This window comes from Ambystoma mexicanum, chromosome 3q (assembly GCF_040938575.1).
Source record: "Ambystoma mexicanum isolate Mex_15411 chromosome 3q, UKY_AmexF1_1, whole genome shotgun sequence".
NCBI lineage: Eukaryota > Metazoa > Chordata > Amphibia > Caudata > Ambystomatidae > Ambystoma > Ambystoma mexicanum.
Window position 1 is genome coordinate 1,228,562,638 of NC_090926.1, and position 14,896 is coordinate 1,228,577,533.

At 47.0% G+C, this 14,896-nt stretch overlaps 1 protein-coding gene across 3 annotated transcripts in view; it reads right to left on the reverse strand.

Annotated features, from left to right (window-relative positions):
- Positions 1-14,896, reverse strand: part of RAB3D (RAB3D, member RAS oncogene family) — a 518,585-nt gene that overhangs the window by 412,347 nt on the left and 91,342 nt on the right. The gene's annotated exons all lie outside the window — the stretch shown is intronic.

Sequence of the window (14,896 nt, forward strand, 5' to 3'; positions counted from 1 at the left end):
CATCCCTCAGCCCTTGCCGAGGCTCTCGCTTCACTCTGGGCTACATAGGCTTAGGCTGGTGGGATGTTACCGGTACAGTGCGCATCGCCCGGGCCTGGTGATTGGCATTATAAATAAAACACATAGAGCTTAGGCTTACAGATAGGCTGGCACCTGTATAGTGAACTTAATGGACAGCTAGGAAGAGAGATGGTGCATCGAGAATGGTCCTCCAGTAGACAACTCTCATTAGGAAGAGCATTCCACACTGATGGGGCCAATACCGAATAATGCACGTCCTCCTGATTAATCGAGTTAACATGAGGGCATGTATTGGGGTGATTTGGGTATCGGTGCATGAGGCAAGTAGAAGAATAGGCAGAGATCATTTACTCCTATCAATGTGGGTCTTACAAAATTAACCTCCGTGCTTGCAATACACGGCACTTAGAAAAGAATTCTCGCGTCCGTGGTCCACTGGTAACCAGTAGAGCTGGCACAGAGCAAGCATGTAGACCACTCATCCAAATGTCCATCAAACTCGGGGCGCTAAATTCTGGACACGCTGCGGTCTCCCAAGATCGGGTTTAGGAGTAGTCAATGTAATGGAATTACAATAGACGGTTTACACCAACATAATTGCATTGACAGTGTCCACTCTAAGAAAATAGCGGACTCCCTCCAGAGCAACAGCGTTGACAGATACAGGATTGTTCTTCAAGTGATATTTGAGGGTAAAAGGAAAAACCTAAATCTATAGAGGAGAGCAAGTGGAAGCTGAAAAGAGTCAAAGGGTAGGAGTCAAAACTCAGTGCCCAGGTAACCTCCAGACCACCAAAGTTTGGCTATTCAGATACAGCTGGATTCAATTCATCCATCCATTCGGCAACCCCAGCCAACCATGCAGACCTTGAAAACCTCTGCCAAGCTGCCATCCTGACCAAGGAGGACTGGAGTGTCATAAATTCGGACACTGTATTAATACCCAAGGTTTAGATGCTAAACTCTCTGAAACACAGGCCCGTAGTCATCATCTTCAAGATTTGGAAATATTCCCGCTTAACCCCTCTAACGGCGCTATTGTCCAACACCAATACATTCGATACAGCTGAAAAGTTTCTTACGCTCAGCCGGGAGACTGGTCTTCACTCAATCCTGCCACCATTCAGTGCCCTGAACCCATGCTGCCCAAGCCCAAGGTGTAAGACAAAGTACTGATCTGTACAGCCCAGTACTTTCACATAAAGTCTACTAGAAAAGAGGCTATCTGCCTAAATGCAGCTCTAGTCTAAGGCTTGTATTTTAGGTTCATTCTGAAGAACGCGTGCCACTGAAATTAGGAACCGCCGGACATGCACCCTGCCCAATACATTACCACATGCTGCCGAGGGTAGCCCCTTCACACTAAAATCCACCGAACATTAGTCGGTGGCAGTGATATTATGCAATAAACCTTTAGGTAGAGTTAAAGTCTCCATAACCCAAGAGGGATCGTCTTACACCAACCCCCCCCCCCACCACATACCCATAAAAGAAAATCCAAGTAAGGATAACTGATCTTCGGTGCCTCTAGTATTCATACTGGAATCTCTATAGCTTGCCCAAGTGGTTTGCTAATTCTTCAGTAAGCAGAGCATCACCGGCCCAATTCGTAAGACCACCCCCTCTGCATTTACCCCGCGCCTAAATAAGCGGGACACTAGATCCCCTCTCAATATAGATAAAAAGAATGGGGGCAAGAATTCAAAAAGGATTCACCGTCCATAGACTGATGCCTGGAAGAGGAGCGGCCATGCACTTGCCCATGATTGGTTCCCGTTTTAGTGACTGAATGATGTCTGGGAATGAGCAGCGGGAGGTGGTGAATTGTTCTTTTAACAGCTTTATTTAACAAGTTGGCAATGGCTTACAGGCCGTTCAACAGAATTCTTAGAGCGGTCATAGCTTAACATTGTTACACATATTCAGAAGTCGTTGACTGCCACATGGTGAAAAGGTGGCTGCAGCTGGCATGCACACTGCAGTCTGCTCACATGGCCACCACCCTACCCCTCTAAACCTGAACCTCATATGTTTCCCACATTTGCAGACTCTGTGACCAAACAAACAGGAATTGAGACCTTAGTTTCTATTATTAGCCCCCCCCGCCCATATTGACCATGACAGATCCAGAATGCCTAGAGTGTGAAGGCCTGAAGTGGCACAGAGAGTGGGGTTTACCAACAATACTGTAGATTTCTCAGGCCCTAAAGTCTCAAGAATTATTGCAGAGCCACGACAGTGGGTCTTCTGTTGCAACCCAACTTAGCGGAACAATGCTGGATTTTATAGTCGGATTCCTATAAGTAGGGTTTTAATAAAGACATTGACTGGCACACAGTCCTTTCAGTTAAGGTTTAACAAGTTGTCATTTAGATTTTACCAATATCGCCTAAGAGGAATATTTTAGGTGCCAAAGTTAGTAATGTCACTTTAAATGTCATTCGACTATTTGAAAATATAATATTTAAGACACTACTGAAAATATGTAAAAAGAAACAAAAATGTACAACAAATCAGTTTGAATAAGGGTAGAATAAGGTAAAAATGAACCTATTCCAATATGGCACCAAAACAACTCCGATTTACCAGAAAGTCCTCCTACAACACATGATCACTTCATGCAGGTACGACAATGCAGTTCAAGGGACATGGCGCATGTGGTATACTACATGTGGTTTGCAGACACACAGACAGGAGTGCTCTGTGCTAGGGATATAGTAAAAAGTAAAAGTTGAGAGACAAAAGGTGAAAAAAGGCTCCCTCTTCTTGCTACTACCCTCCTGGCTGTTAACCAATTAATAAATGGAAAGCTGAACACCATTGTGTGCAGGATCCAGATTGTGAATTTCTATTTTCCAGGGTAGGGGAAAAATAGAGCAATTATCTCCTGTGAGAAACCTGAAGGTGCCTCCCTGACTAGTCCATGGGGGTCTGTCATCCAAGTGGCCAGGACACGGCCATCGCTATTGGATCCAGTTCCTGGGGGTGGACTAGTGAGGGAGGATCATCTGAATGGGGGTCCTCTGGGAGTGTAAGTGGGACACCGAGGGGTGAGACGCGGTATCCCCCTTCTTCCGACACTTTTTCCCCATCCTATCATGTAGGATACTCAAAAACACCCCTTATCCGACACGAACACTTTCGCATATCAGGAAAGACAACAGACTAACACCAGAGCTGTTTACCTGACATTTCCTAACACAATGGTCAGGCAAAGTCAGACAATTGACCAGAATCACACACACACCCGACGGCCCTTTCCTTTCCCCACAGGGATAAAAGGTGTAGCATGAGAGCACACGATGAGCAAGGCAGCCAGCACAACAAGACAGCTATCCAAGCATGGCAATTCAAGAGGAGGAGAAAGGCGGCAAGAACTGAAAGGGTGACGAGGAGAGACGCGACCTTGCCCTTTCCGACCCAGGCCTGCAAAGCCTCCATGAAAGGAATCGTAAAACCAGCGTACCGGGATTAGCCGACAATGGTAAACTTACTGGTTCCTCCACAAGCGTCTGATCGACCCGCTGCGATGGTTCGTTCTGCCTCCTGCACATCAGACTGCTTCAGTGTGTTTTCCGCGGCCCACGCAGATCGGGAAAGGAGCTTCAATGTTGGAGACCCTCTCAGGACCGTCATCCGCCCCAAAGAAAGCAGTGGCTCCGGCGGCTCCTTCTCCTTCGACTGCAATTGTGACAGGTGGTCTCTGCAACTCCACCTTGTGTTTATAATGGCCGGCACCTGAGGGGTCCTTATATATTCAAAGGTCCCGCCCAAGTGTGGGTCATTAGAACCATTAGGCTGAACCTTGCAGTTTAGTGCCTCTGAGTCCCTCTTCCTTGTCCCAGTCCTTAGGGCATTGCAGGACTTGAAGTCCCCAATGTTTTGATTTCTTTTTCCTTCAGTAATACAAAGTTCAACTTTTTTACCCAGTTGACCCCTTGGGAAGGGTTTTAGCGGCATCAATGGTTGGTTCAGATTTAAGGGAGAATTATATTCATCAGAAGTCAGGGTATTAAGGTTCTGATCCTACACATATTATTCCCCTGTTGATCATAAGCATTTTCACTACCATTAACTTGGGACGCTTTGTGAGGTGAAACCTTACTCGGACAGCAAGTGTTCAAATATTGCGGTATTACAGAGATCTACTTTCCTGAAGAAGATACATACTGTGTCTCTTCTAATTGAGTCTTCCTGTTCCTTTAGGGGCCTTCTCCTCCCAGGTGATCCACCTCGCTAATACCACTCCCAGCGATAGGATCAGGTAGTGGCTGCCTTCCCCTGGCCACCTGGAAGGAGACGTTAGGCAGGTATTCTTTGAGGATTCATCAAATAGACCCAACAGTTATTCTTATTCTCCTGTTCAATTCTTATATTACTGAGAAAAGTAAGTGAAGTTGCATAATGATTCTCTCTCTTCTTTGGTTTATGCCATTTACTGGGACCAGTAGGATGAGTCTCACACTGTTTCTCACTCTTCTTAGTTTTGGCCTGCTCAGTTAGACGAGTAAATTGTGTCCTAGAGAGCTGCTCACTCTTAGTTTCGGGGGTACTTACTGGGACCAGTTGGATGAATCCCAGAGGGTTCCTCACTCTTCTTAGCTTTGAGCGATTCACTGGGACGAGTAGGCTGAGTGAACTCTTTATCCCAGGTCTCCTGGCATTCACGTTATCTTATTTTCTATGGGTTGGTATCACTGGGCCTGTTTTCAGGCTAGTGACTTTCTTCACGGTCAGGATAACTTCGGTTCTCGCTCATCTCCTTCCGGTTCTTCTCCACAGCACCTGTTCTCAAGGGGTCTCGAATGTTGTTAACAGACCAAATAATTCCACCTCTCTGCGGTCACGCCACCGCACCTTCTCCTGGGGATTTCTTTCCCCTCTGTGTCTCTGGCTTTTAGCTTCCTCAGTGCTTCGTGCAGACAGCACCTTGTGGTTTCCTCCCGACAGAGGATCTCCCCATCTCTCTCAGCACTCCTCACTCAAGTAGTATGAGTTCCACTTCTCATGGACAGTGGTCAATCGTCTCTTTATATGATTGGCTGCTGGGTCCTTACCAGAGGAGGATTATAGTCTGTTCTCTCTTTTCGTTGATCACTCTGAACCCACGAATGGGCCCTTTTAAATCAGTAACACTTCATACAATAGGAATAACTCTTACACCAAATAATTAGACCAACACAGGAAGTTTGGCAAAATGTCTCCTCCAGCTGTTTTATTTTCAATTGTCTAAAAAGGGAGTTATAAAACAAATCAGTGGACGTTCAATTGTGCTCTCAATCTTTTTGCATAAAAAAAAACACACTTAAGTATTAGAAATTCATGATAAGTGACGTCATACTACGTGGAAAACTAAGAAAACCTACGTGGGATTGTGATAGGTTCAAGAGGAACATCTAGGTATACTTTCTTTAAGGGATTGGTTAGTGATTGGGTCTCTACAATCAGGTGGACAACTTATACCCACCCCTAGTGCAAGTCATCCTCATCAGTTACTAGATACACGATACACCATTGGCTCTCAAACTATAAGGCCCTTCATTATATGGCATTTTACAATTGGTTGGCACACTCGTGCCATTCTGGAACATTCGGCTCACTAATGGCACGTAAACTGGTACCCCAGATGCTGGTGGGTGGACTTGACTGTCTCCCCACCCAATTAGCCCTATATCTCTCATTGCTCATGCTTTCTGTCATTCAGATTGTCTTTGAACTTGTCTTGACAAAGTATCACTGCTCCAGAGAATAAAAAGGGAGTATAGGCGCATCCTTATCGTAGCTCAGGTCTGCACATTCACTCCTATTTCTATCCTTGACTCACGTGACAGGAGACCGTAATTCGGCCCGTTTTGCAGCATTTAATTGTCTTGAATTAACAAACGTGGTACTCATGCTGTTCTTTCCTTGCACCTTAACAAGGGCCGATTCAGCTTCTCGCGTTCACTGTTCTTCAAGGATAAACGGTTCTTGGCTGCTCCATCCCTTGACATCAGGCCAGACAGCTATTGTAGGACTTTCCTCGATCTTCAGCTGTTTTCTTACTGCGACACACAGCCCTCAGATTCTTCTTTCTTCACGGGTCTGAGCTTACTAAATACGTGACACCGATGTGCAGAATTCTATATAATGGCAGCACTGTCTGCAGTCTATTGACTATGTGTAGCCAGCCTTTATGATTACTTAATCTACTTGCGTTACAGCATCTGTACAATTATAAAACAGCTTGCATTTTCTGCAGTGCTATTCACACGTGCAATCTTCATTCCGCATATGAAAGTCTTCTCGATTCTTTACTTCGTCATCAGAGTCTATAAGGTCTATGCATCTTCTTCTTCGACCATTCTTCTCAGTGCGTCACGCTTATTTATTGTGACATCATCGGCCTCTTTCCTTCTCATCTTCATATTCCTTTGGGGACCTCCTCCAAGAGATGGTCATCTCTGCGAGGGTACATCACATGGGGTCTTCTGAACGGATATCTTGTCTCAAAGGCTCTCCGTGGAATAGGCACCATCACTGGTGTTGCACATGTCGCAATTTCCGTCTTCCAACTGTTGGGTGTCCTGACCCACGTTTGAGCTATCATGCTGCAACATTTGGTGCTGTGGGCTTAGAAAATCCAAGATGGCCAAAAAGCCCACAAGTGCGCCAGAATCCAGGAGAACCACGCAGTTTGTGCGCACACCAAAATGGTTACCTAACTTTCCAACTACCAGTGTGAAGAAAGATCTTTGTTAACAAAATCCACTGTTACTGATGTCAAAAAGTTGCTGAAATCGTGGCTCCTTGGACCACTTTAAAGATTCACCCTTTTGTGGGGTTCCACATAACCATCTTACTGTAAGGAGCCCCATCAAAACAATGTTAAGCAAGGATTATTTACTACCATGTAAGAACCATTCCTGTTTAGAATGCATTAATCCAAGAAAGATCCCAAAATTGCATGCAGTACCAACAAAATCCTCAAGGCGGCGCTAGCGGTCTAAACTCTGACAGGAGAACTGAGTGCAGTTGCTGACAAAGGGATTTGACTCAGCTGACTTCAAAGGCTGCATTTTAATTAAAAATTTGCCACATGCTGTTCCCAGAGGCCTGAAGCCTGGGAAACCCTCTCACCTCCAGAGATTCACACCAGGAGTTAGAATCTCACATGACCTCTTGATTGATAGAAGGCAGACTGGCTGGGAGCCTCCTGGAGACCACACAATAGGCTCTTGCAATTGAATAGGTTATGTTTATTTTGACTGTTTCCTGTCAACAAAGGCCTGCCTGCCAGAAGACACATGTGACTGACCCACCCAAGTCTTAGAGGCGGACTCCAACACTCTGAGAACTGAATTGAAAGCAAAATATATATTTTACAGAAACACTGATAACTCTTTGTAATCAAATGACAGAAATGTATAACTTTGAGAGCCTTAATTTAAAAAAATGTACCTTCAATTCAAGCCCAAACTCCAATTTGTGTGATTTTCTGGGGGCAAACTAGCAGTTAAGAGGGTATTACTTAAAATGTCTGCATGTGAAAAGTCTGATACTTCATCAATCAATGCCTGCATGCCTTGCACATATTTGGGTAAATTTGAGTAAGAATCTGATATTGGTAACTTGACCAAAAAGTGAAATATGTTGCCATTTCTCAATGCAAGCTCTCAGGAAGAGCAGATTTGAACAGGGTATATCTCATGTTATATGTGATGGGTGCATGTAATTTCAAACCACTGTGTATCTATGAAACATGTCTGTTTGAGCAAATACAGATTGTGTGTAAAGTTGACAGGGGTGGGTTCTCTGTATCATAAACAGACCTCATCATGATGACACTTCATTTCATTCCCCCAATCAAGGGGAAGAGGATGAAGTGGCCAATGACAAGTGGAGAGGGGTAGGGCCTAGGAAGCTAGCCTTTCCACCCACTTTCAAAACACATACAAGCAGACAGTCAGGACAGATAGGGACATTCTATTCCATCTGCTGCGGGACGCTCTGCCGGGAAAATCCATACTTTACCTCCATCAACCTCCAGAGAGCCAACATAGAGACTTCAATCTATCCACCTTCAGAGACCAAGACTTTACTTCAGAATTTGTAGCAGAGAGGTCAACTACAAGCTAAATCCCTCTTTAGCAGGCCTCAAATCATTGCCATTATCACAGCCAGGCGAGCTGTTTGAATTCTTTGCAAGAACTCTTGCCATTTGCCAGAGAGCAGTGTTGTATCCAGAGAGAGACCAGCTGAACCGGAGACCGCTGTATCCGGACCCACAGACCTGATCAGAACCAGAGACCCAGACCAGACCAGCAGAGTAGAGCTGACCCAGACGCTGTGCGCAGAGACCGTCCATGGCGAGTGAAGAAAACCTGACCAGATCCGTGGCGAGGCCCATTTATTTCAAAAATATATTGTGAGTACCTAGCAGAACTGTGCAGAACCAATCTCTTAGTTAAAATAATCTAATCCAAGCTATTTTAATCTAAGTAGAACTGCCTCCTAACTGTCACCTGTCATTTGCAAAGCTATCACCGGTCATTTCTAGTTGCTGGCTGTCACTTGTCACTTTGAACTTTTAAAATTTCAAATCGGAAAAACGACCTTTACCATATCGCTCATATCTCCAAGACCGTTTGTCTTAAGAGACTTGCAGTAACTTTCTTCTGAAAGCTGGGAATCTTGGCTTTTCAACGAACCTAGAACCGCATTCCTACCCCCTATAATTTTGCCGCAATCGCGAAAAACGCACTTGCGAATTTTACCGCGATTTGCAAATTTCTCCACGTGTGAAAACAGCAGTTTTCTTGCTTTCATTTGGCAAAAATTCGTTTAACCTGCTAGTTACTCCTAGATCCTTGCTAAAGTGAGCCTGAAATCATCCCAAGTATATTTCACTCACCCTGAACCTCTAGAGGGAATTAAAAGCATTTTAGCATATTTTTCACTTCATTGCCAGCACATTTAAAAGCATTTTGGGCCTGTGTTTCAAACTTCTGTAGTCTAAGCTTGCTGGGGTGAACTGAATTACAGTTGATTGCATTTCTGAGAACTGTGTGCTTTCCTTCCATTTCCTTGCATTGCATAAAGGGGGGAGGGGATTGCCAGAGAAAAGTGATTACATTGTTTTGTTGAAATCATATTGAGTATTTTCTGTATTGCATTTTCATTCAACATTACATCCATCTGAACTTATATAAAGCATTCTCTACCACCTTATTCTTCTGTTCCTATTCACAAGTGTGCTAATGCCAGACTATCCATTATTGATTACTGCTCAGATTCAGTGTGATATTTAATTATTAATTTATTATAAAGCGTGATATATATATATATTGTTTAAATTATCAAATAAACCTTTAAACTTGCAAAACAGAACTACTTCTTGGCTCAGTGGGGTCAGGGGGATTCCAAGAGAGGGGTGTTATATAGGGGTAGTCATCCAGAGCGCATGAACTGGACATAAAGATATATCAATAAGGGTTTCCATTCAGTATCCCAGGCTAGGCATTGACTTAGCTGTAGTGTTGAATTGAATCCTCTTACACAACATATGGGCAGAATGGGGGGCGGGACTTCCTGCAGAGGCATTCACCTGCTCCTCTACAACTCTTCATTGTTTGTTCATTTGGTTCCATGTTATTTTTTTCGACAGGAATTCTGCCTGAAGAAAACTCACTGATTTTCTCTTTTTTATTTGGGGTGGGCCGTTCTCCCTAAGCCCCCCCCTTTACCTACACTTATCCCCAGACCCCTCCCAACCCGTTTTTACCCCTTATCCACCCATATAATTTGATGGGTTTTTTTTCCGACAGAATTCTGTCAAAGTAAAGTACTTCAGCAGAATTCCTGTTGAAAAAATGCCTTGATACTGTTCATTCTTCTTCCTCAAAGTAGTGTTGGTTTTCAACCATTGAGTAATCGATATTACTCACTGTTCATTCTTCTTCTCCTCAGGGTAGTTCAATTACACTGATCCTCAGTTTGGATTGTGGGTCTTATTTTACAATAACAAATAGTGGTTTGGTTTGATGGATGTCGCTGGAGTTCTGATGTTACTGTTGGGTTGTAGGGAGTTCCTCTGCAGAACGGGAATCCTTGTCCCTCAGAGGGACAGGACCTTCTGTAAGGTCCCGCTCACCGCCACCCCTAGGGGGATTATGTTGTAGCAGGTTCACAGCCCTAGCCTCACAAGGAAAGGGTCCTCTCTGACTGAAACCCAAGATCTGTCAGTGTCCATGCCAGCAGATGTTGCAAAGAATTTGGCAGTTTCAATCTCCCTACTGAATATGAGAGTGTGGGAAACGCTCCCCCAATAGCAGTGGAGCGATTCCATGAAAGACATATATTCGCACCCTCAGGGATATCCGATGGAGGCCCTCTCCCACCGCTGTTCATCGACTCCATGCTGGCTAGTCTCTCTCCTACCTCTCACCTCTGCTTATCAACTTCATAAGGGCTGATGAGACTCCCCCACCGCTGCTCATGAAATCCATGCTGCCACGTGCACCTCTCGCAAAAAACAGGGACTGACCCGCCAAAACTGGGATGTCTGGTCAACCTAACTTAGGCCCAATCACAACATCCACGGTGAGGTATAGGAGGCAGAGTGGGGTCACGCGGGAGGGGCAAAAGCAAGAGAGCGTGGGACTGTGGGGACCTGACCCTCCTTCGTCATCACTCGCCAGTCTGCCAAAGTCATGCGCGGTGCTATACGGTGCGGTACACTGACACAGTCTTTAACAACTATCCCACTTGCGTGAGCGCAGTGGTCATGACCTCTTACTATTTCCACACGCGTCTGCGTCAGAGTGCGACAGGATGCATGGGCGTCATTTTAGGGGTGGGGGAACAAGGGAGTTTCCCCCCAACTTTTGTGGCACACCCACTCATTTGGCAGGGACCCAATTCGTTTAGATGCCATGTTCCCCCGAACATTTTCAGCAAAGTTACTGCATGCATCAGTGTGAGGGGAAACACTGCACCGCCACCACAGGCAGCTCCGATCTGCATGACCAGCTTCATGCATCAGTGTGAGGGGAAACACTGCACCGCCACCACAGGCAGCTCCGATCTGCATGACCAGCTTCATGCATCAGTGTGAGGGGAAACACTGCACCGCCACCACAGGCAGCTCCGATCTGCATGACCATCTTCATGCATCAGTGTGTGAAAGACGAAAAGGCACGAGATGTATAATCGCAGAGACAGATTTGTGGGGCTTTCGCCCATTAAACCCTTCCTCCTAATATCTCACCTGCCCCTCCGCGCAGGGAATCCGTTCCTGGGTAACACTGCGGAAAGTTTTGTAAAGGTGGCAGGTCTGACCGGGCAGTTGCTCCCCACCAACAGAGGAAGACAGGGCATGAACAGGAGCAGCCGCCAGCACTGCAGTAGGGGGTGTAGGGCCAGTAGGGGACACCGAAATGGACAGCCCAATATTTCAACAGTTGGTCTTTTTTCTTCGCCAACACCTGCCGTGCATTGGTCTGGAATTCAGATCTCCACGCCTAACCTGCTCTCAAAGCACTGCTTTTATGCCAGTCCACCTCAGAGTCCGCCCCCACCAGCAAAGTTGTATTATCCCACCTGTTTTTACTTTCTCCATTATGAAGTGGGCCTGCGGGTTAACCCTGCCCCTGACTTAGTGGAACAGGGGCCCCATGCGGCCCCTCATCTCTTTGCCAAATCTAAGGCGATGGGGCCTTGGAGCTATACAGTAAGCTTGACTGGACTTTCAGGACAATGAGACCGCGCCCTCAAATGTCCCCATTCTGGAATTTAGGACAGCAAACTGGGCGGCTACCCTACTCCTGTACACGGACTCCGGAGACCGCCGGCGGACCGGCTACATCAACGCGTTTGCCAGTGTGAAGGGGCCACATATGCTGCTGGCCCGGAAACACCCCGGAGCTGGAGTGGCCGGCCATCATGCGTCAGGCTACTCGGGCTGGCTAAGCAATGGGGCGTTTCCTGCCAATCCACCTGCCTGATTGCTCCACGTGGAAGTAGCAGGCAGGCAGCACAAGCGCACTCCCTTCCGGTACACCCGGCACCCCGCGCGCGCCACAGAAAGCACCTTCTACCTGCTCCCTGCCATTCCGGCTCCTTCGCCTTGCATTCTGGGACTTGCAGTCCCATCATGCAAAGAGAAATCCACGCAGCACCAGAGGCAGTACAGCGGACTGGGCAACAGCGAAGTAGGCAGCGCTCGGGCAGCATCCCGGGGGTGGGGGAGGGCAGGGCTTCACTAGAGACACTTCACCCCTGACATGCTCCCCTGCCCAGAGCACCCGCGAATGGGCATGCATTGACGGTGACCCTCGGGTAGTGCCCATGCTTATTCCTCTTGTGGCAGACCGTTCGATAGTACCCAAGGGGGGAGTTTAAGAAACTGCGTTGCAAATTGTGCCTTTTAAAGAATAAGTATTCAGTAGCATTGCTCAAAACTAATAACCGCACCGTGAAGTAACTAATCAAACTGGTCTACATTGGTCTAATAAGTGGCCCACACGAGCAAGTTCGGCCATTGCCCTATAGGCCAGTCCGAGACTGGTAGAGCGAGTTCCTGCTCTTTCATGCACATGTTTTTTTCATTTGAATTGTTATTTATACATGTGCGTTCATACGAAATACGATCACATGTTCAACATATAATCCCACCTGACATTAAAACACTATATAATAAACCCCATGTTCTAATGACATGGTACCATTTCCCCAATAGGAAATGTCCACTAAAATCAAGGAACTCGGTTTCCCTTCTAATGGGACATCCTGGAAATGGTGCAAGAATGCTGGCTTTGATGCCAGCAGACGCTGGCAATGCTGTGGCATCTGGGTATAAGGATAATGGTGGTTGGCAGAGGGCGTGAGCCCATGATGGCAGTACAAAAAGCCAAGGCTGCTTGCTTATTTGATGTTTGTTTTTCTCTTTGCATTCTGGTAGTTGTAGTCCGTGTTTCAGAAGGTGATAAGCCAAACTATATTACCCCGAATGCCAAGAAAAAGCAAGCCTGGATAAGCCTAATCTCGACAGTGGCACGGGGCATACTGGCATGTATGCCGACTAGTGGTGCCAGCCTGCGTTGTACGCACTAAAACAGGCTGGGCAGAATAGTGTGTGTGGGGTGCGGGGGGGCGGGGCGTGCACATGGGTGCCAATCTAACCCCAGGTCAGGCGCGAGATGCATATCCAGTCCGGTCCAGCTTTACATTCTCACGCGAGGTTGTGATTTTTACCTGTATATCAGCACTAGATGGGGTTAACGCATGGCGTGTCGCGCCTTCACTCATCCGTGTGAAGGAGTCACCAGGCAACACATGGCACCGACCTCCGCCCCTACATCGGGCAGCCTGCAGGCAACTCAAGATGCCCCCCCCCCATACGCCAAAGAGGCCAGCCTGGAGGCATCTGCCCACTGTAGATGGGGGCTAGCGTGTGACCATCACTCTTGGGGCCGTCTGAGGGTAAATGGCTGGCTTTGCCTACAAAAACCAGCTCAGTCGGTTGTCTGTGTGTGGTGGCGCCTAGAATCAAAAAGGAACACCACACAGCACAGCCAGCGGTTTCTAGTGCTGCGCCCATCTTTGCAGGGTTCACCTAGCAGGGCCGGTGCACGAGCAGCCGGGACACCTAAATACCAAACGATGCGAGCCGTCTCCTTGCCCCCCAATCTCCCCCAGCGCGGCCCTGCCAATACTGGGGGCAGACAGACAGTGGGGAATAAGTGTACAGCACGTGCCCCACACAATACCAGCTGCAAAAAGTGCCGGGGAGTTTGGGAACTACATATGACGTGGCACGGCGGCAGTCCCCTCGGTGTGCAGAGGGAACGATAACACCACCCTCATCCCAGCTCACGGGCTTGGGCAGTAACTGCGGGCAAACGTGTGTGTATGACAAAGCCGCCAGAATCAGCCAATGGCATCACAGGGCCGAAAGACACGAGGACTTTACATTCTGGTAGCCAACAGACTCCAGTTCACCACCTCCCTGCTTCCAGTCCTCAGCTTCGTTTAACACACCAGTGCAATCTGGGAGATGCAGTCTCAACTGAACCCATTCGACTAGCACACCTGCTCCTAGAAACATGGAGTCATTCATATAGAAACAGGTGACTAATGCCGTGGTACACTTCAGACATGGAAAACAACCAATTTCAGCATTTATATAGTTATATAAACTATTCCTATAAAACTCGCACCAGAAATACGTTCAGCCCTTTGCCCCCAAGGGTACTCATGTAATTGGATGGATGAAAGGCGGCCCCGGACACATCTACGACTCACTTCTGCGTCGTATAGATGTCAGACTCTACCCCGGAGCCTTCAAAACTATTTATACAGGAATCATTCCCATGACAGGCAGGTTACGAGCAGACTTACAGCAGGTGCATTAACCAGCCTGATCGATATTGCCGGGATTTAAACTCGTGACCGTCACTTTTTACATAGCTCTGAAACGGCCGCTGAACCGCCCAAGCAATCTTGCCAGGATTGAAACCTACATATAAAACTTTCAGGTGAACACATAAACTCGTTGCCGCGTGGTATTAACCTACTGAGCTATCTCACCAAAATGAAGCCTGTGACACAGATCACTGCAGCTAGTTCCTGGGGCGATATAAAAAGCAATAACATTTACACAAGATAAAACAAATGTGATCAGGGCTACCCACTATTAACAGAATAGAACAGCTGGACGCGCTGAAGCGAATGCACCTGCTGGCAAGAGAATACGATAAGCGCCCCCATTCCCCCCGCCCCCAAACTGGGACACCTCTGCAGCCCAGCTGCCTTTTCCCAACACCAGCTGTTCTTCAGAATGACAATGGGGCTGGCAAGCGGACTTTACTGGCACACCCCAAATACTCCCGGGGCT